The 20,282-nt window shown below is 43.9% G+C and overlaps 1 protein-coding gene and 1 pseudogene across 1 annotated transcript in view; one reads left to right on the plus strand and one right to left on the minus strand.

The window, feature by feature from the left end:
* The window catches only part of LOC126235131 (guanylate cyclase 32E), a 954,039-nt gene that overhangs the window by 640,025 nt on the left and 293,732 nt on the right, over window positions 1–20,282 (minus strand). The gene's annotated exons all lie outside the window — the stretch shown is intronic.
* LOC126203387 (5S ribosomal RNA) lies at window positions 12,014–12,131 on the plus strand (annotated as a pseudogene).

A 20,282-nucleotide genomic window follows, 5' to 3' on the forward strand; every position in this document is an offset into this window, starting at 1 on the left:
CCTGTGTGTCAGAATTCTCTTCTGGTGTGGCGCAACGTCATAACAATAGAAAAATGAGACACAGAGAAGAGGATTAGGTAGTCTGTTGCATCGATGATAGGTTTATATATTAATGGTCTGGGTTCGATTCCAGCTTCTCTCGACAATTGAAGCATGTGCACGGATAATGATCTATGGCACATTTTGCAGTTGTTGGGAAATTGACAAAAACTGTTAGTTCCACAGAATTAATACGATATTATAATGTAATAGCAGATATGTATTGTTTGTGCATACAGACTGTGGAAAATACTAATTTCTGGTTTTTAAAATTGCGCTAAGCACAGATTTTTCGAAAATAAGTAAGTTTTAAAATGGAAAAACGCTGTATGGCAATGGATATGCAGCGTTATTCCAGATCAGCCAGTGCTCTGCTGTAATTATAAGGGGTCTAGAATCCAAAAATAGTAAGTAAGAGATTTAAAACAAGCAACTAAATAATATTTGTTGTAAAGTGAATTGCTTGATCTTAAAAAAAAATTATACAACTTTAGTTTACTAAGTTTAGGCTCAAATCTAGTACATTATAGTCAGTTGTCACACTGCAGGTTTTCATAAAACTGCCTGTATTTTGGTTCCGTATATTTCGTCATGTCCAATAGATCCCTTTTCTTCTTCTTATGAACTTTCAGTGTCCCGTTATAGAGCAACCGGAATTCAGAAGGCAATGGACAATTTTTTACTTGATGTTCAGAACCATGCTTTACAATACAGTGTCTTTCCCATGGGCGAAGCACATTGTGGGTACGTCGCACGCTTAAACCTCGAGGATCGTCACTACACAGCTTCATCCGAAGTACATCGGTAATTTTCAAAGCAGGCGGCTTCTTCAAAAGCAACTCGATGAATCCTATGTCCTTGAAGTCTTCCCTCATCATCTCGTGAATGGTCAATTTTGAATGATCGACAAAGGCCTCAGCAATGACGTGCTTCCATTCTGAAGGAACCATAACTTTTGACACATTCTTTCTTTTCTCGGTGACTGCAAAATCCCTGTCACAAGGTAGGAAACTATGTCCCGAATATAAAAACTTCTGGTGTATTTCTGTAAAGTACTTGCAGCTGATCAGATAGAAATAAAGCGCTAAAACTCTCAAGTTGTTGTTCTGCCCGACACAGCGGTCAGATCAAACAATCAGTTTTCGTTCCATACCTTCTTCAAGCGTATCATAATTGTGCGTCACAAATTTAAGCAGACAGGAAACTATTTCGGCTGAACCTCTCCTTGCGGTGGATTCATCCCACAAATTTACGGTGATGTTTCCAGTACCAACGTCATGAATAGTGAAATTATACGACGACAGCTGTCTCTGGTAGAATACCATGGAATGAGTCAACGTAGGACAAAGTAAAACCTGTTGTAGGTCAACACATATAACATGAATATTATTATTCCTCTTAGCCATTTCCGTATCGCTTTTAGGGCTTTGTATGCTTGGTCTGCCCTTGAATGATGCAACTGACTCTCTATTTCGATCTTGTGCAGTTCTATTTCATCTGAAGCTGCAATCATTTTGCTAAACAACAAATCGCACAGTCTGCAAGCATCTGATCTAGGTGTTCCGAAATGCAGATTAAAATTTGTTTGAGACACACTTTGATAGTATGATCTGCTTATTGACTTACCACGAAACTTTTCGGTAAACAACCGATACATTCTACAGAGGTTGAGATCGGGGTGCAGACATTCTTTTGAGGATTTATTCCTGCTGTAATGGCTCATCTGCTTTGGGAAACTCGATATGTGTTGCCGAATAAGAGCGCTGTCGTCATTTGATATGGCATGTGGCCTATTGAAATGTTTTCCTGTACCGTCTTTAGGAGTGGTTATTCCACCTTTTACTTTACGTTGCCGAGTGTGCATTCGTCGCTGGGTGATGGAGAATATGTCAAGCAATGTTTTTTGACACACTTCTTTTGAGTAAACTTTGTATTTGAAAGTAGCTTGTTTCCGTGAAGTATCGTCTGTCTTACTTCTCTTGTGCCATGGATTTTATTAAGTATATGGACTGCTCATCGTATGTTATGGCATGATATTCTTCGTACAGCTTTAACTTCATTTCCAGGTTTATGTTGTTGCATCCTTCTTTTGAGCACATTTCTGCACTGCAAACACGATCCTGAATCACGAAAACAATCACTATTACTACCTAATATTCAACTAGATTATCAAATTTCACATTCTCTTTTAATAATATAGCATTACTCAGACTGAGTATTCTATTTTTTCGCCAATGATAACTACTGAACTGTAGTTAATTTCATTCACGTTACATACTTTACTGTAACGTTTTCAGAAGATACACATAACATGTCATTAGAGCCATGTACTCTGCAGGGCACGTCACCGCTTTACAGGACACATATGCTTCTCTAAAGACATACACCTTTTTACAAAACCCATACAACATTATTCCACTCAACTGTGTTGGAGGCTGTTTCGCAGGAACTACCTTTCCTTTTCGTGATTTATGTTTCAGTCCAGCATCACGAAGCCTTTTTCTCTTAACATCGTGCCAACTACCAATGTTAATTTTCCTTTTCCGTGCATTATTTGCACGTTTCAAACCACTTGCGGTAAGCGTCACCTTGCTGGACTCCGCCATTCTTGTAACATACAGCATTATTCGCGCAGAGGCGCGAAAACTGTGCGCGTCTCGTCGCTGTTTAGTGTTGCCCTCGGACGGTGAACATGTCAATTATAACAGCAGGCGATGCAGACTGCCGTATTCAGCATTATTCCACGCGATTCTATGAAATGTCAAAATGTGCCATACAGCGTTATTCGTGCGCACGCTTCATTTTTTGATAGGAGGAAACAGATTCTGTTCTTTTCTGGCTATGCCAAGTGTAGAAGGTATAATGGCATTGTGGTCTGAAATTCACATTAAACATGATATTCCTTCTCTACCAAGTAAGCGTTAGGGTGAACCACAATAAAGTCAGAAATGGCGGCATGTAGAAAGTCTATCACCAGTAACCTTTCGAATACTAATTATTTATTTCTAGTGACGAAACAAACGCTATGTAGGGTCACAGGACACTTATTCCATCTTTTATTTGAGCTTCTGTATGTTGATAAAATTGGTTTTGAACTGGGAATGCAACTCAGATCGCCCTTAAGGCGGAAATTGATCCCTTCGTGAGAATACAGCACGACTACAATTTCTTGTTCTTTCAAAACTGCAGATTCCTCAACATCTCTACATATTGCGCATGAATGGGTTCGAATACTGGCCCGGCACTAAAATTTTCATTATGTATTATCAAGCTCTGGCATGAGAACACCTATCTGCTGGTGGATAATAATTTTGATTTTTAATGTATTTTAATTCGTTGTCAACATTAACAATATCTAACGTTTTTGTCTCCCAGTGAGACACATAACTATTTGCGAGATGACTGTAAGTTCAAGGATGTTATTCCTAGCTGCTGGTGGAGAAAAATTCGGTAACTGACGTCTCTTTGTGTGCAGTCAACAACGATATGTGTGGGGTTCGATTCCCAGTCAGCACTGAACTCTTCGTCATATTATTTGTAGTTCAAACACGCTCACATGTCGCTGCTGGTGTAACAAACCCATATTTAACGTTCGTTTTCTCTAGAATATAACAGCGATGGGTGCCGGGTTGGAGTCCTGGAAAGTAAAAAAAATTAATGTTTCGTCTCGTCATTCCAGTTAAAACATCTAGCTACTGCCGAGAAAATTCGATATGCCACAGCTGATTGTGCTTCGACATCAATCCGATTAGGTTCTGGGTTCGAATCCCTGTCCACCACAAAGCTTTACCTCACGGCATTAAGGAGCGATTACAGGAGCTGTTAGACAGCTGCGTTATGTGGGTTGCATGCGAATCAGGCGAAATATAATTCAGGTCGTTCGGATAGTTTTGAGCATGACTGTACATACAATGTAGTCACCAATAATCCTTTGAGTCCTAAGGATTAGTTTTAAATTAAGAATTTGTACGAGACAGGATCTGTTTGGTCTAAAGCCTGCTTCGTATTCACCAATTTTAGGTTGTAACTGTTCTTGGGCTCAATCAAGTAAACTATGACGAGAATTTTGTGTGGCCGGGAGAAGAAAGATCCCTCGGTGATTATTAACATAGGTTCTATCCCCTTTTTTATGCAATGGATGAATTAGAGCAGTTTTCCAGTCCTCGGGTATTTTCTCAGTTTGCCCGATACGTCCTATCAGTTGAGTGATCTATTTTGCATCTTGAGTTATTGCGATACTGAGCAATGTTTTCTAGTGGTGATTTGTTGGAACCATTTTCAATAGTCAAACGACTGTACTGAGGAGCGATTAGAGGACCTGCTAGACAGCTGCGTTATGAGGGTTGCATGCGAATCAGTCGAAATGCAATTCAGGTTGTTCGGATACTTTCGAGCACGACTCTACATTTGTGGACTGACCGTGAATCTCTTTTCCAAGCTTTATAGGAGCAAGGGCTAGATAAAAAGACTCCTACACTGGTTGAGGAAACGTTAACTGACACTAGTTCTAACGTTAAATTAATGGGAGAAATTTCTGCAACATTTGATATGAAGACTGGCGTTAGACAGGGTGATGGACTCTCCCCATTAATGTTTAACTGTGTTTTGGAAAAGGTGATTACAGAATGGGGAGAGCAAAAGTCACGTCCTAGTATAGATTAGTCATTCAAGTTAGACACATGTAATGTTACAGTAAATTGCCTCGCCTTTGGAGATGATTTGGCAGTTTTAACTAGGGGTAGTACCACAGCTCAAAAACAAATTCGAATTCTTACAGAAGTTGAGGGAAAAATAGGACTACAAATATCATTCGGAAAAACAGAATATATGACATACAAGAAATAGGCACCAATGTTTTGAACACAAAATATGGGAAAATAAAAAGAGTTTCTTAGATTAAATATTGGGGGAAATCATACAAGAAAACAGTCTGGAAAAATCTGCAAACGAAGATCGTTGTCAAAAAATGGCAACTGCATTCAGATTAACATAAAATATTTATAATAAAAGATCACTTTCTGAATTCAGTAACCTAAGTGGTTACAGCACTGTAATCATACCTGAATGTCTTTTTGGAGCTGAAACTTTAATTTTAAATAGCAGGAGGGATATTGAAGAAATTAAAAAGAAAGAAAAATTATTACGGAAATATTAGGCCCCAAAATTACTGATGGATAAACTTATAGGTTGAGAAGTAGTCAGGGTATGGAAAAGTACACAGACATACATGGTGACATGAGAAAAGAAAGACGTAAATTTTATGGACACATTGAAAGAACGGCACCCACTAGGTTGACAAAACAAATAGTAGAATTCTACTAAAACAGAAGTAAAGCCAAAACTGAGCCAATTAAATGGATCACTGCGATTAAGGAGGATCTTAAGGTAACTAGTATAGCTCAGACAGACGTTACATATAGAAAAACATACAGGCAAAAGATATTTTCTTGAAAAGTTGGTCAGAGGGAAATTAGAAAACGGACTGTAACACCATGGCCTGATGAAAGAAAGACACTTCGTTCTGAAAGGATGAAACAAATTTTGACACAAAGGAAGACCAACCATCAGAAGTGACATTGATGGATTGTACCTCGCGTGGTCGTATTGGGCCCATACGTGAATAATAATAATGATAATAATAATAAAGAGATCTACTACATAGTTCACCAAAAAGAAATGCAGATTCTCTTATTTCTTAAAAATCGTCTACCACCGATAGTTCCGTGGCCAACAGCATTGCCAGAGAGCATCTGAGAGCACGGTTGGCTTCCTTTGTAAAATCACTGAACTACTGCTGTTGTGATCTTCAGTCCGAAGGCTACCCTGTGCAATCATCTTCATCTCTATACAGCTATTGCAACCTACAACCACTTGAACCTGGTTACTGTAAGCAGGTTTTGGCCTCCCGCTCTAAAATTCTCCCTCTAATCTCCCCCCCCCCCCCCCCACTCGCCGCCCCCCTCGCTTCACCAAACAATCACACCTGTTTCCCACACACACGCATCCATCCCTTCTCAAACTGATTATTCCTTAATGCCTCAGTATGCGTCCTATCAATCTATAGCTTCCTTTAGTTAACCTGTGCCATGGTATTCAGATGATGCTGTTGTCGTTTAGCATCTAGTAAAGTCATCCGAGAGGTCAAAACCGTTCACAAAATTATTCAGATGAGCTATCTGAATAGTGCGAAGAGTGGCTGTTGACATAAACAATAAAACGTGTAAGGCCTTCCACATGAGTACTAATAATAGTACTTTCAATTCTGGTTATACGATAATTCACTCAGATATAAAGGTCGTCGGCTCAACTAATTACCTATGGATTACAGTTATAAACTACTGAAACTGGTACCATCCCATAGATAATGTAGTAGGTAACGCTAACCAAAGACTGCGTTTTATTAACAGAGCATTTAAAGACTATTTGTAGGAGGCATGTGGAATCTGCATTAAGAACCAGTTATTATGAGGAATACATTTGCTCTAAGTATGTGGTGTTCTTCGTGAATATTCTTAACAGTAATAATATAAGAGAAGCCTTTTTTATCGATTTCCTTCCAAATACACTCAAAGGCCTTGTTCAGTACATAAATAAAAGGCACTGGGATTTTATCTCAGTCAAAACATTACACGAAAATATCATACGAAGAAATTAAATATGAAGATATGCATTGACTTGGACATTTCCACGTACCTGATCCAATCCGATAGAACTAAAAGAAGTGACTTTTGCAATTATTCTACGGACAGAGCAACAGAAGATAATGAAAGAAACAGTCCTGTAACATTGATGGTCGGAGATTATGAGTTGTTGTTCAACCACCTAACCGGAAAAGGTTTTCATGCTCTTTAACACACGATGTTTCAGAGTTATGTCTTCAGTGTGCCTGGTGAGCGTTAAGTGATTGTAATGGTAGTGTGTGTAGTGTGGCAATGTGAGATGGACGAGAGTGAAAGCCGAAGATGTCACATAGCCCACTCCTCCGCATTAGAACTAAGGGAACCGTTCTGTGTCCAATGGACGTACCAAATCACCATCAACAATTTCACACAGCCTCACATCATGACATACTGTGGAAACAATTGGTACTGAATCAAGGACATCTGTGCGAAATTTGGTGATCAGAAACTTTATGGCTCCACCTCCTTTTCCCCTTCTGTCAAATGCGCGTGGTCAAAACTTCTTCCGATTGGAACTACATACACATACACACACACACACACACACACACACACACACACAAACGCGCGAGCGCGTGTGAGGGTATTAGCGACCTCAGCTACGGAGGCGATAACCATAATGCGCAAACAGGAGGAACTTTTTTTCTTTTTTTTTCTTTATTGATTTTCAATTCCCCCCCAAGGGGGCGGGCTGGCAGCAGCTTACTACGCTGCTCTACAGCCTACAGACTTTTTTGAAATAAAGGAAGAAGAAAGAAACAAGGCAAAACAGGCGATAAAATGGTGATTGAAAGTGTAAAATGGCGTAAAAATGCGGAAAGTTAAAACAGAAAGGACAAGGGGTTGGCAATGTAGATAAAGTACACAGGAATCAGACAAGTAACATAGTAGACACACAATTAAAAAACACGGCGACAGTCTGGTTTCTGTTCGCAAGAGATAAAAGGCACACCCAGCGTCAGTATGATGGCCGTTCGCAACAAGTCCCAAAAAACACAACACGGAACACTCACTGTAAAACATGCACTGTAGAACACTCACTGGAGAACACTGCACGAAAGTGGCAGCACAAAGATGACACTCCCGAGCCAAAGGCAGATGGGGGGGGGGGGGGGACCTGCAGGAGGGGGAAAAACAATGAGGGAGGAGAGGAAAAAAATCGAAAGGGGGGGGCCAAGGAGGGAGAGGACTAATAAAGGGGGAGAAGGGCAGACGCGAGAGGGAATGAGAGGAGGGTAATGTAAAAGGACGCGGGGGAGAGAAGGGGGCAAATAGAGGGGTGGTGGGGAAGAAAGAGGATGGAAGGGGGGGAGAGGGAGCCCGGGAAAAGGACAGAGGAAAGGAGGGGGAGTGAGGATCAGAGTTGATAGGAGGGATAAATGGAGGGAGAGAGGGCATCATCTGGGAGGGGGAGTTGATGGAAGCCACCTTGGGAAAGGAGATGTAGGGTGTAGAGATGGAGGGTTGGGGGGGACACAACGGTGAAGACGTGGCAGGGGGGCGGGGATCGGAGAGGAGAGGAGCAACCAGGGGGTGAGGGGGACAGGAGGAACAGGCAGAGTGACATAAATATATTCCACAGCTGAAGTCTTGTTGAAAGCGTGATTCGAACAGGCTATCTCAAAACAAGTACAGTATTTAGTTATGAAGTCACTACACCGAATTCTGTGCGTTATGATTAAGTACCCCTTTATACAGACTTAAACAGAGCCGACTCCATGTATACAGTGGGGGAAAAAATTAGTGACGTCGATCTTGATCCGATGATAGCAAATGCCACCTGGTGGATAGTAGATATACTGCTAATGGTTTCGCCGTAATCCGCCAACAGATAGCGTAGTGGCAGAGCTAACACCTCGCCAGTTCTGCCTACCGTTCAACAGGGAATGCCCATTGCCACAATGTTCAGTGTGGTACAGCGGTGCAGACGTATGAAGCAAGCAGGCAGTCATGCCACGGAGACGCACTCGTGCTTCCTACAGCCAACTGCGAGGATTTCAAAGGGGTCAAATTGTGACCTCGCGAGGTGGTGGCATGGTCATTTCTGAGAATTTCCTCGCAAGTTGAACGTGATGCGTCAGCTGTGCAACGATGCTTGTATTAGTGATCCCATGAATATTCTCACTTCTGTGGACGAGGTTCTATGCATCCATACAGCACACACGCCCGTCAGAACCATCGCATTGTAAGGGTAGCAGTGGCAGATCGTACAAATACCACAGCACAGGTAAGAGGACTTGTGAGCTCAGACGTATCAACACTAACTGTTGGGAACTGGTTATCAGCAGTGCGACTACGAGCACACTGACCTCTGGCTCATCTTCCACTCAAGCCACAGCGGCAGCATGCACGGCTCGACTGGTGGCGTCAGAGGATCACTTGAAGATGGAATGGCGCACAGTGGTCTTCAGCAGTGAAAGGAGGTTCTACCTGCACGCAACTGGAGGTCGTCGGCGGGTACGATGTAGACCTGGTGATTGCTGTTTCGTACAGTGCATTTGTCTAAGACACACTGGTGCACCCCAGGCCATATGGTCTGGAGTGAAATAAGCTAAAACCCTCGTTCATCTGTAGTATTCCTGGAATGGACGCTAATCAGCTCTCAGTATATGCAGAATGTTGTTAGACCCGTTTTTTTTTCATTTCTTGCCACAGGAAGATGATGTTTTGTTCCAACAGGATAATGCTCGCCGACACACTGCCCATAAAACTAAACGTGCTCTGCAAGACGTGCAGAAACTTCGTTGGCCAGCACCATCTCTGGACTTGTCTCCAATCGAGCACATTTGGGATATGATGGGATGAGAAGTGACTCATACGACTCGTCAACCAACATATCTCACAGAACAGCTCGAGTGGGCGTGGAACAACGTATCCTAGGAAGGTATTCGCCCTTTTATGATCGAATGGACGCCAGAGTCAGAGCCTGTTTGCAGACCGTGGAAGCTACACTATGTACTAATAATGTTCCTGCAGTCTGTAGCTGTCATGAATGCTTTGATTACCACCACAGGCTCCTGTAACATAACACTGCTCTGCCCCCCCCCCCCCAGCACACACACAAGTTTTGCATCCATGGTGCGGTGGATGCTGCAAGCAGTCGTTCGGACAAGACCATTGATCTGGTAACTCAGTTCGACCAGGCGACAAGCTTACATTTATCCACGATCCAGTCTCAATGGTTGTGTTCCTGTAGCAATTATAACTGACGGTATCATTTCACCAACATGGGAACACATACAGGTCGTCTAGAGAGGACCCCGTTGTTCAACAAAGTGTACGAAAGGGGTGCTATGAAACACTTTTGTCGTTTCATCTGCCACAGATCGCTGTCTATCCTACATGACATCGACGTTTATGTGGTGTCAAACACCAGAGCAGAGGGCCGAACACCCCAGAAGGGTCCTCCGCATACTCCCCCCCCCCCCCTATACACACACCTTGTCTACTTGTTGTTTCACTGTCTATGAACCAATTTTCATAGAAGCTCATGGCAGTAACAAGCAGACAGCCGACCAGCTTTGCCGTTTCCGAGATGTTTGCTTCCATGCAGCCGGCCGTAACAATTAGCCCTTTGTCAAAGTCACTTATGTCAGCGGATTTCCCCATTTGGGGCCCATATCTTCACTAGAATGATTCCCCTGAATCTCTGCTCCACTTACATAATTTCCTTACCACATACTTTCCTTACCGCCTCATACGTCTGCAATACTTCTAAGAAGCAATTAATGACATGGTGGGCTGTCGTCATAACTTTTTAGCTCGCCTGTGTATGTGAGGAAGGTTAGTGGTTCCGAGGGAGGTACGAGGGGTGGGGGGGGGGGACAACGGAGGGAGTGGAGTCTTCGTGTGCAGTAGTTTTTTTTTCAAAATTGTGATGTTAATTGAGGTGACAAAAGTCATGGGTCATCTCTTAATATCGTGTTCGAACTCTATTCATCCGCAGTAGTGCAGAAACTCGTCGTGACATGGACTCAACAAGTCTTTGTAAGTCTCGTGCTGCCTCTATAGCCGTCCATTATTGCGAAAGTGTTGCTGGTGCACGACTTTCTGCAAGAACTGGCCTCTCGATTATGTACCATAAATGTTCGTGGGATTCCCAACTGCGAACAACTGTGGCACGGTGTCATGCCGCATTGCCGTCCATAAAAATTGCATCATTGTTTGGGTACATGAAGTGCATAAATGGGTGCAAATGTCCTCCAAGTTGTCGAACATAACCATTTCTAGCCAACGATCAGTTCAATTGGACCTGAGAAGGCCATTCTATGTAGACACAGCCCACACCATCATGAAGCCACAATCTGTTTCCACAGTTCCTTGTCAACTTCGGCACATGGGTTCATGGGGTCTGCGCCAAAATCGAAACCTGCCGCCAGTTCTTTCCAACCGAAATCGTGGTTCACTTGAGCAGACCACGGTTTTACAGTCGTCTACGGTCCACCCGGTATGGTCACGAGCCGAGGAAAGGTGTGGCAGGTGATGTGCTGTTAGCAAAGGTACTCGCTTCGGTCGTTTGCTGCTACAGCTTATTAACGCCAAACTTCGCCACATTGTCCTAATGGGTACATTCGTCGTATGTCCCCCACTTATGTCTGTACAGTGTTCCTCGTCTGTTAGCACTGAAACGCTAGACAAACGCCGCTGCTCTCGGTCGTTACGTAAAGGCCGAAGGCGACTGTATTGTCCTTGGTGAGACATAACGCCTGAAATGTGATATTCTCGGCATTCGTTTGACACTGTGGACCTCGGAAAACTGAATTCCCTAACGATTTGCGAAATGGAATGCCATATGCGTCTAGCTGCAGCTACAATTCCGCGTTTAAAGTATATCTCCGCTGATCAGACGTATCACGTCGGAAACCGCCTGACGTGAATCACCTCAGCATAAATAACAGTTCCACCAATGCACTGCCATTTTATACCTTGCTTACGCGGAACTAGCGCTATCTGTATATGAATATATCGCCATCCCATGACTTCAGCTATCTAAGAGTAAGGTTTCTAACCAACAATTACCGGGTGGCGTAGAATAGATGTTAGAAAGTTTTTATCTGTTACGACGTAATAGATTTTTGTTTTCATATTGCAGCTACACCGGAAAACCTGAAATTTAACACAGAAAGTTTTCAAAGTACTTTGCTTCTCCACCATAGTGTGTGTAGAGCCTTGAACTAAAGACTGTGATGATTTTCTGAATAACATGATTTTAGACTGCACAGACTCAGTGTAAATTGCAGTAACAACATTGTGGAATGTTTCAGATGCATCTTTGTAGACTCCGTATTTCAGATGCCAACGGCCTTGCCGCAGTGGTAACACCGGTTCCCGTCAGATCACCGAAGTTAAGCGCTGTTGGGCTGGGCTAGCACTTGGATGGGTGACCACCCGGTCTGCCGAGTGCTGTTGGCAAGCGGGGTGCACTCAGCCCTTGTGAGGCAAACCGTGGAGTTACACTGACAAGGGAACCTCCCCATCGCACCCCCCTCAGATTTAGTTATAAGTTGGCACATTGGATAGGCCTTGAAAAACTGAACACAGGTCAATTGAGAAAACAGGAAGAAGTTGTGTGGAACTGTGAAAAAATAAGCAAAATATACAAACTGAGTAGTTCATGGGAAGATACGCAACATCAAGGACATTGGGAAGGCACGAGCGCCGTGGTCTCGTGGTAACGTGAGCAGCTGCGGAACGAAAAGTCCTTGGTTCAAATCTTCCATCGAGTGAAAAGTTTAATTTTTTATTTTCAGTTTATGTGACAAACTCTTATGTTTTCATCACTTTTTTGGGAGTGATTATCACATCCACAAGAAAACCTAAATCGGGCAAGGTAGAAGAATCTTTTTACCCATTCGCCAAGTGTACAAGTTAGGTGGGTCGACAACATATTCCTGTCATGTGACGCACATGCCGTCACCAGTGTCGTATAGAATATATCAGATGTGTTTTCCTGTGGAGGAATCGGTTGACCTATGACCTTGCGATCAAATGTTTTCGGTTCCCACTGGAGAGGCACGTCCTTTCGTCTACTAATCTCACGGTTTTGCGATGCGGTGGCAAAACACAGACACTAAACTTATTGCAGTGAACAGAGACGTCAATGAACGAACGGACAGATAATAACTATCCAAAAATAAAGAAAGTAAAATTTTCACTCGAGGGAAGACTTGAACCAAGAACCTCTCGTTCTGCAGCTGCTCACGCTACCACGGGACCACAGCTCTCCTGAACTCAAATTGTCCATGATGTTACCTATGTGGCCCATGGACTACTCAGTTTGTATATTTTGCTTATTTTTTCATAGTTCCACACAATTTCTTCTAGTTTTCTCAGTTGATCTGTGTTCAGTTTATCAAGGCCTATCCACTGTGCCAACTTATAACTAAATCTGAGGGGGGTGCGATGGGGAAGTTCCCTTGTGAGAACATTAAAAGAAGCTTCCCATTTATACGTGCTTTTAATTGTCTATTTAATTTAACATTTTCATTCTACGTATCTTGAAACTAAGTAAGTCCAAATTTTTCAAACTTCTACGTTTAGTACAGGAAATAATTTGAGCAGTTTTAACAATCAGATTAAACTGCCATGGAAAAAAAAAGAAACGATTCAACCGAAAACAGATTGTTTCAGTGATAACCGCCATTCCTACACTGAGAACATTAAAAGAACCTTCCCGTTTATACGAGCTTTCGGAAGGTGTTTTGGTCCACTGAAGAGGTTTAAGTTTACATGGATCACTCTGTGTTTTGCGCCACCCCGAAGATGGCCGGCGCGTTAGCCGTACACTTCAGTCACCCTGATAGAGCTTGACTTTTTTCCTGTGTGGCGCCAGTACCCTCCGTGCCCAGCAGGCACGTAGAGAGCCTGACAGATCGCGGCATATCTGGAACGAGAGGTGCCTGGGCAGTGTGCCGCATATGGGAAAGCATTTCTGGAGCGTAGCGATGTGGTCTGGACGTGTCGTCTGCGGCGTCCCGTGGCGTCTCCGTGTTTGCAGAGCCGAGACGCGGGGGCGGCAGATAAGGCGGAGTGCGGTGGATGTTTGCCGCGACCTCTCCACTGCCCGGGGGTGTCGACCTGGCGCTGGAGGAACCTCGCTGGGAGCTGAAGCGCGCAGTCCCGAAGACCATCTTCTTTATCTGAAACCCTATTACTCTGGAAATCCTGTCACTGCAATCCCTCTGCCACAATTCTTGAAGGAGACAGAAGTAACGCAGTATCTGCTCCGCCCGTTGAGATGCTTACACTGACTACCCACGTTATTTTTTTAGCTCCTGTTTTCTAGCTTAACCGATCCCAGCACGTAAACTACACTACTGGCCATTAAAATTGCTACACCACGAAGAAGATGTGCTACAGACGCGAAATTTGACCGACAGGAAGAAGGTGCTGTTTTATGCAAATCATCAGCTTTTCAGATAATTCACACGAGGTTGGTGCCCGTGGCGACACGTACAACGTGCTGACATGACGAAAGTTTCCAACCGATTTCTCATACACAATCAGCAGTCGACCGGCGTTGCCTGGTGAAACGTTGTTGTGATGCCTTGTGTAAGGATGAGAAATGCGTATCATCAGGTTTCCGAATTTGATAAAGGTCGGATTGAAGCCTATAGCGAATGCGGTTTATCGTATCGCGACATTGCTGCTCGCGTTGGTCGAGATCCAATCACTGTTAGCAGAATATGTAATCGGTGGGTTCATGAAGGTAATACGGAACGCCAAGTTGGATCTCAACCGCCTCGTATCACTAGCAGTCGAGATGACAGGCATCTTATCCGCACGGCTGTAACGGATCGTGCAGCCACGTCTCGATCCCTGAGTCAACAGATGAGGACGTTTGCAAGACAACAACCATCTGCAGCAACAGTTCGACGTTTGCAGCAGCATGGAGTACCAGCTCGGAGACCATGGCTGCGGTTACCCTTGACGCTGCATCACAGACAAGAGCGCCTGCGATGGTGTACTCAACGACGAAGCTGGGTGCACCAATGGCAAAACATTTTTTCGGATGAATCCAAGTTCTGTTTACAGCATCATGATGGTCGCATCCGTGTTTGGCGACATCGCGGTGAACGCACATTGGAAGCGTGTATTCGTCATCTCCATACTGGCGTATCACCCGGCTTGATGGTACGGGGTACCATTGGTTACATGTCTCGGTCACCTCTTGTTGGCATTGACGACACTTTGAACAGTGGACGTTACATCTCAGATGTGTTACGACCCGTGGCTCTACCCTTCATTCGATCACTGCGAAACCCTACATTTCAGCAGGATAATGCACGACCGCGTGTTGCAGGTCATATACGGGCCTTTCTGGATGCAGAAAATGTTCGACTGCTGCCCTGGCCCGCACATTCTCCAGATCTCTCACCAATTGAAAACGCCGGGTCAATGGTGGCCGAGCACCTGGCTCGTCACAATACGCCAGTCACTACTCTTGATGAACTGTAGTATCGTGTTGAAGCTGCATGGGCAGCTGTACATGTACACGCCATCCAAGATCTAATTTACTCAATGCCCAGGCGTATCAAGGCCGATATTACAGCCATAGGTGGTTGTTGAGCGTAGTGATTTCGCAGGAGCTAAGCACCCAAATTGCGTGAAAATGTAATGACATGTCAGTTCTAGTATAATATATTTGTCCAATGAATGCCCGTTTATCATCTGCATTTCTTCTTGGTGTAGCAATTTTAATGGCCTGTAGTGTACATATTCGAGCACTCTGTACACGTGGCTGAGAGATACGGTGCAGTGATCTGACACTGGTCTCATATTCGGTAGTACAGTGGTTCAAATTCTCTTTGGGGCATCTACTGATCCTACGTTTCCCTAAACTGTACTGCCAATTTTTCCTCACTCTTTTCCAATCCGCGCTTGTGTCCCGACTCTAATGATCTTGTCGTCGACGCGATATTCATCTCTAACTTTCTTTCCTCCTGCTTTCTACAGTGGTTATCGCGGTTGAGGAAGAGTTTATGGAAGAAGACTGTGACAGCCACAACTACAACGATAAGTTGCAGCCAACGTTTACATACATTGTACATGAATGGCTGTGATCTCCGAGAATGTATTTTTTAGCATACGAGTGAAGACTGAAGATGAACTTCCATATGGAGTAACGACAGTAGTGAATGTCACGAACACCCCCTCCCCAGGACTTTGTCCCCCCCCCCCCCTCTGCCCCCCGCGCGCTCTGCGCTCGTTGGTACACACCGCGTCTTGTACATGTCCACCACGGCACTCGGGGTCACAGCGCCAAGTTACTAAGTTACTTCACATGAAGATTGGCGTATAAGAGCCCCAAACCGGTCCTGTGTTAAATAAAAAAAAACTTACAAGTGTAGCTGTATTTTCAATCTCTGTCCCTACAGACCGTTACTGTGACAAACTGAGTAATAGTGTAAGGTGGCTATAATTTCGCACCTTACAAGCACTGATCCGCATACTTTGCCGTGATCTACAACCACATTAGGTAATATTTAATAGGTATTACATTGTATATACGATTTTTTAAAGGGGACTGTCATTGTCATTTACGCCTTGTAACTGATTGTTAACACTTACTGCATGAAAGGTGACGGAGTGTCTTTATTATCATACTAGTAGAGGTTGGAACGACAGTGGAAACGAAACGGCAGAGGGAACTCAAGCCCTGGGTGGTAGGCCCACACAGTTGTGTTGGTCCTGCTTACACACAGAAAATAGCGAGACGAACATCGTAGCACCCAAGCGCTGGAGTACAATAGAGTCACGACCGGCCAGTGTTGTAGCCGAACCGGAAGGACTATACTTCGGCAACTACGAAAAACTTGGACGCAGGTAAGAGGAACGAAGAAACGGCACCTCGGAAACAACGCAGGCTGGGTCATTTCCATGGATTTTTACTCAGAAGCGTTCCATTGTACGAGTATAGGTTTTTCCTCGCAAGCTTTCCGCACTGGACGACAAAAGACTAGAATATGGTTGGTCGGCGTTCGTAAGAATCTGTAGAGAGGGAGAATATTCCGTGGTTTCAGGAATATGATTCTATTTTTGTTGATACAGACGGAGCTGTTGTCTTTGCTCTCAGGAGAATTTACAGTTAGAACAGTTAAGCACTGTACTGTTGCGAACCTACACGATCCTGGATTTCACCTCCAGGCTGGAAGTCGTTGTTGAGTACGCAGCGTTCAGAAATTGAGAGCACTTCCTCTGCCTATACTTCATCTACATCTACATCTACATCTACATCTACATGATTACTCTGCAATTCACATTTAAGTGCTTGGCAGAGAGTTCATCGAACCACAATCATACTATCTCCCTACCATTCCACTCCCGAACAGCGCGCGGGAAAAACGAACACCTAAACCTTTCTGTTCGAGCTCTGATTTCTCTTATTTTATTTTGATGATCATTCCTACCTATGTAGGTTGGGCTCAACAAAATATTTTTGCATTCGGAAGAGAAAGTTGGTGACTGAAATTTCGTAAATAGATCACGCCGCGACGAAAAACGTCTTTGCTCTAATGACTTCCATCCCAACTCGCGTATCATATCTGCCACACTCTCTCCCCTATTACGTGATAATACAAAACGAGCTGCCCTTTTTTGCACCCTTTCGATCTCCTCCGTCAATCCCACCTGGTAAGGTTCCCACACCGCGCAGCAATATTCTAACAGAGGACGAACGAGTGTAGTGTAAGCTGTCTCTTTAGTGGACTTGTTGCAACTTCTAAGTGTCCTGCCAATGAAACGCAACCTTTGGCTCGCCTTCCCCACAATATTATCTATGTGGTCTTTCCAACGGAAGTTGTTCGTAATTTTAACACCCAGGAATTGACAACCTTGAGAATTGTACTATTTATCGAGTAATCGAATTCCAACGGATTTCGTTTGGAACTCATGTGGATCTCCTCACACTTTTCGTTATATAGCGTCAACTGCCACCTGCCACAACAACAAAAAAAATGGTTCAAATGGCTCTGAGCACTATGGGACTCAACTTCTGAGGTCATTAGTCCCCTAGAACTTAGAGCTAGTTAAACCTAACTAACCTAAGGACATCACAAACATCCATGCCCGAGGCAGGATTCGAACCTGCGACCGTACGGTCTTGCGGTTCCAGACTGCAGCGCCTTTAACCGCACGGCCACTTCGGCCGGCTCTGCCACAACATACAGCAATCTTTTCTAAATCGCTTTGCAACTGATACTGGTCTTCGGATGACCTTACTAGACGGTAAATTACAGCATCATCTGCGAACAACCTAAGAGAACTGCTCAGATTGTCACCCAGGTCATTTATATAGATCAGGAGCAGCAGATTTCCCAGGACGCTTCCCTGGGGAACACCTGATATCACTTCAGTTTTACTCGATGATTTGCCGTCTATTACTACGAACTGCGACCTTTCTGACAGGAAATCACGAATCCAGTAGCACAACTGAGACGATACCCCATAGGCCCGCAGCTTGATTAGAAGTCGCTTGTGAGGAACGGTATGAAAAGCTTTCCGGAAATATAGATATACGGAATCAACTTGAGATCCCCAGTCGATAGCGGCCATTACTTCGTGCGAATAAAGAGCTAGCTGCGTTGCACAAGAACGATGTTTTCTGAAACCATGCTGATTACGTATCAATAGATCGTTCCCTTCGAGGTGATTCATAATGTTTGAATACAGTATATGCTCCAAAACCCTGCTGCAAACCGACGTCAATGATATAGGTCTGTAGTTAGATGGATTACTCCTACTACCCTTCTTAAACACTGGTGCGACCTGCGCAATTTTCCAATCTGCAGGCACAGATCTATCGGTGAGCGAGCGGTTGTATATGATTGCTAAGTAGGGAGCTATTGTATCAGCAAGGTCTGAAAGGAACCTAATCGGTATACAATCTGGACCTGAAGACTTGCCCGTATCAAGTGATTTGAGTTGCTTCGCAACCCCTAAGGTATCTACTTCTAAGAAACTCATGCTAGCAGCTGTTCGTGTTTCAAAATTCTGGAATACCTAACGTTGAGACGTTATCTGAACTCCATCCGTGTCTCTGGAAGTTCGAGTTTCTCGTCTGTAGAACACAGAGAGCAGAAGACTGTTGGATTATATTAGTCAGAGGACCGTCTTCTGCCGTGCTAGTGTTTGAAAGAGTTTATTTGTGGCTGGAGTTCTTCCATCGTCGCAGACGAGTACGAGAACCATCACTTCGACGCGCAGGACGCAGTACATACGGTGATATCGGAAATTGCTTCGGCTTATTAGGGCTATAAAAGCTAAACAGCTATGATCAAGTTAGTTTATTTCAACTGAGGTTCCACACCAGCGTAGACCATCTTTGGAAGTAGTATCTTCTAGTGTTTGGTACGTAGATGATGTCAGTCATTTCGCGTTATTGATGTTAGACCGCACAGTCATAATAAGGGGCAGAGTTGGACAATTGATTAGTAATTTTACTTAGGAAATGTGAACTTTGTAATAGAAAGGTTTTTTAAAATCTACAATAAATATATAAGCAGGAACAACGTTTATCGTTTAGTAGTATTAGTTGCCTTAATCATTCATTTATGATTAGGTTGTAATTTATATGTTAAAGTCCATTAAGAGATCCTAAGATCTGCTTCAGGGGGTAGTCAGACAGGGCCAAATCTTGATTTTAGAGTTTATTATTTTCCGTTGGGCGCATTTATTTTTACAGCCGCCTGGAGTAGCAAAAAAATGTGTGGTGTGAAATCGTATGGGACTTAACTGCTAAGGTCATCAGTCTCTAAGCTTACACACTACTTAACCTAAATTATCCTAAGGACAAATACACACACCCATGTCCGAGAGAGGACTCGAACCTCCGCCGGGACTAGCCACACAGTCCGTGACTGCAGCGCCTGAGACCGCTCGGCTAATCCCGCGCGGCTGGAGTAGCATCTTGGAATGGTAACACTGTAAGTCACTAGTGATTCCTTCCGCTGATTTCAAGCAATATTTTACAACCACCTTTCCGCAATGCTTGACGGTCCCTGTCCATCACTACATGAAGTCGACCTGATTTGGTTTACCTCTGATTGCTCCTTTTTATTTCCACTTCACAATCACATCTTCAACAGTTGGGCAGCCTTAAAAGGGTTACTTGCTCAGATGATATCCAATTACTAGTCCAAGTACGCAGCTACTTAGCTCTCCTGACCGACGAGCTCTGCTGTTACTGGTACTCTAATGGCAACACAATATTCCCTGCCCCAGTTTACAATGGTCGGTCCGCCTTTCACGACGTCTTACGGTGAGTTCTGAATTACATGAGAGTGCCCGGATATTGTATATTCAACGACAACTGTGCATATAGCTCGGCGGTTTCCACGTCATTCACTGAAAAGTACGCCATTCGCTCGTTATTTCCATTTCTTTAATGTACGTAATCTGAACTACATCACACACATCCATGCCCGAGGCTGGATTCGAACCTGCGACCGTATCTGTGTAGACTAACGGGGACGACTAGGGCGTTGTATTATGAAGCGTTTACGAATTACAAGGTCGAAAATGAATTTAAATCCAAGCCGGCCAATGTGGCCGAGCGGTTCTAGG

The sequence above is a fragment of the Schistocerca nitens genome, chromosome 1 (genome assembly GCF_023898315.1).
Source record: "Schistocerca nitens isolate TAMUIC-IGC-003100 chromosome 1, iqSchNite1.1, whole genome shotgun sequence".
Taxonomy (NCBI): Eukaryota; Metazoa; Arthropoda; class Insecta; order Orthoptera; family Acrididae; genus Schistocerca; species Schistocerca nitens.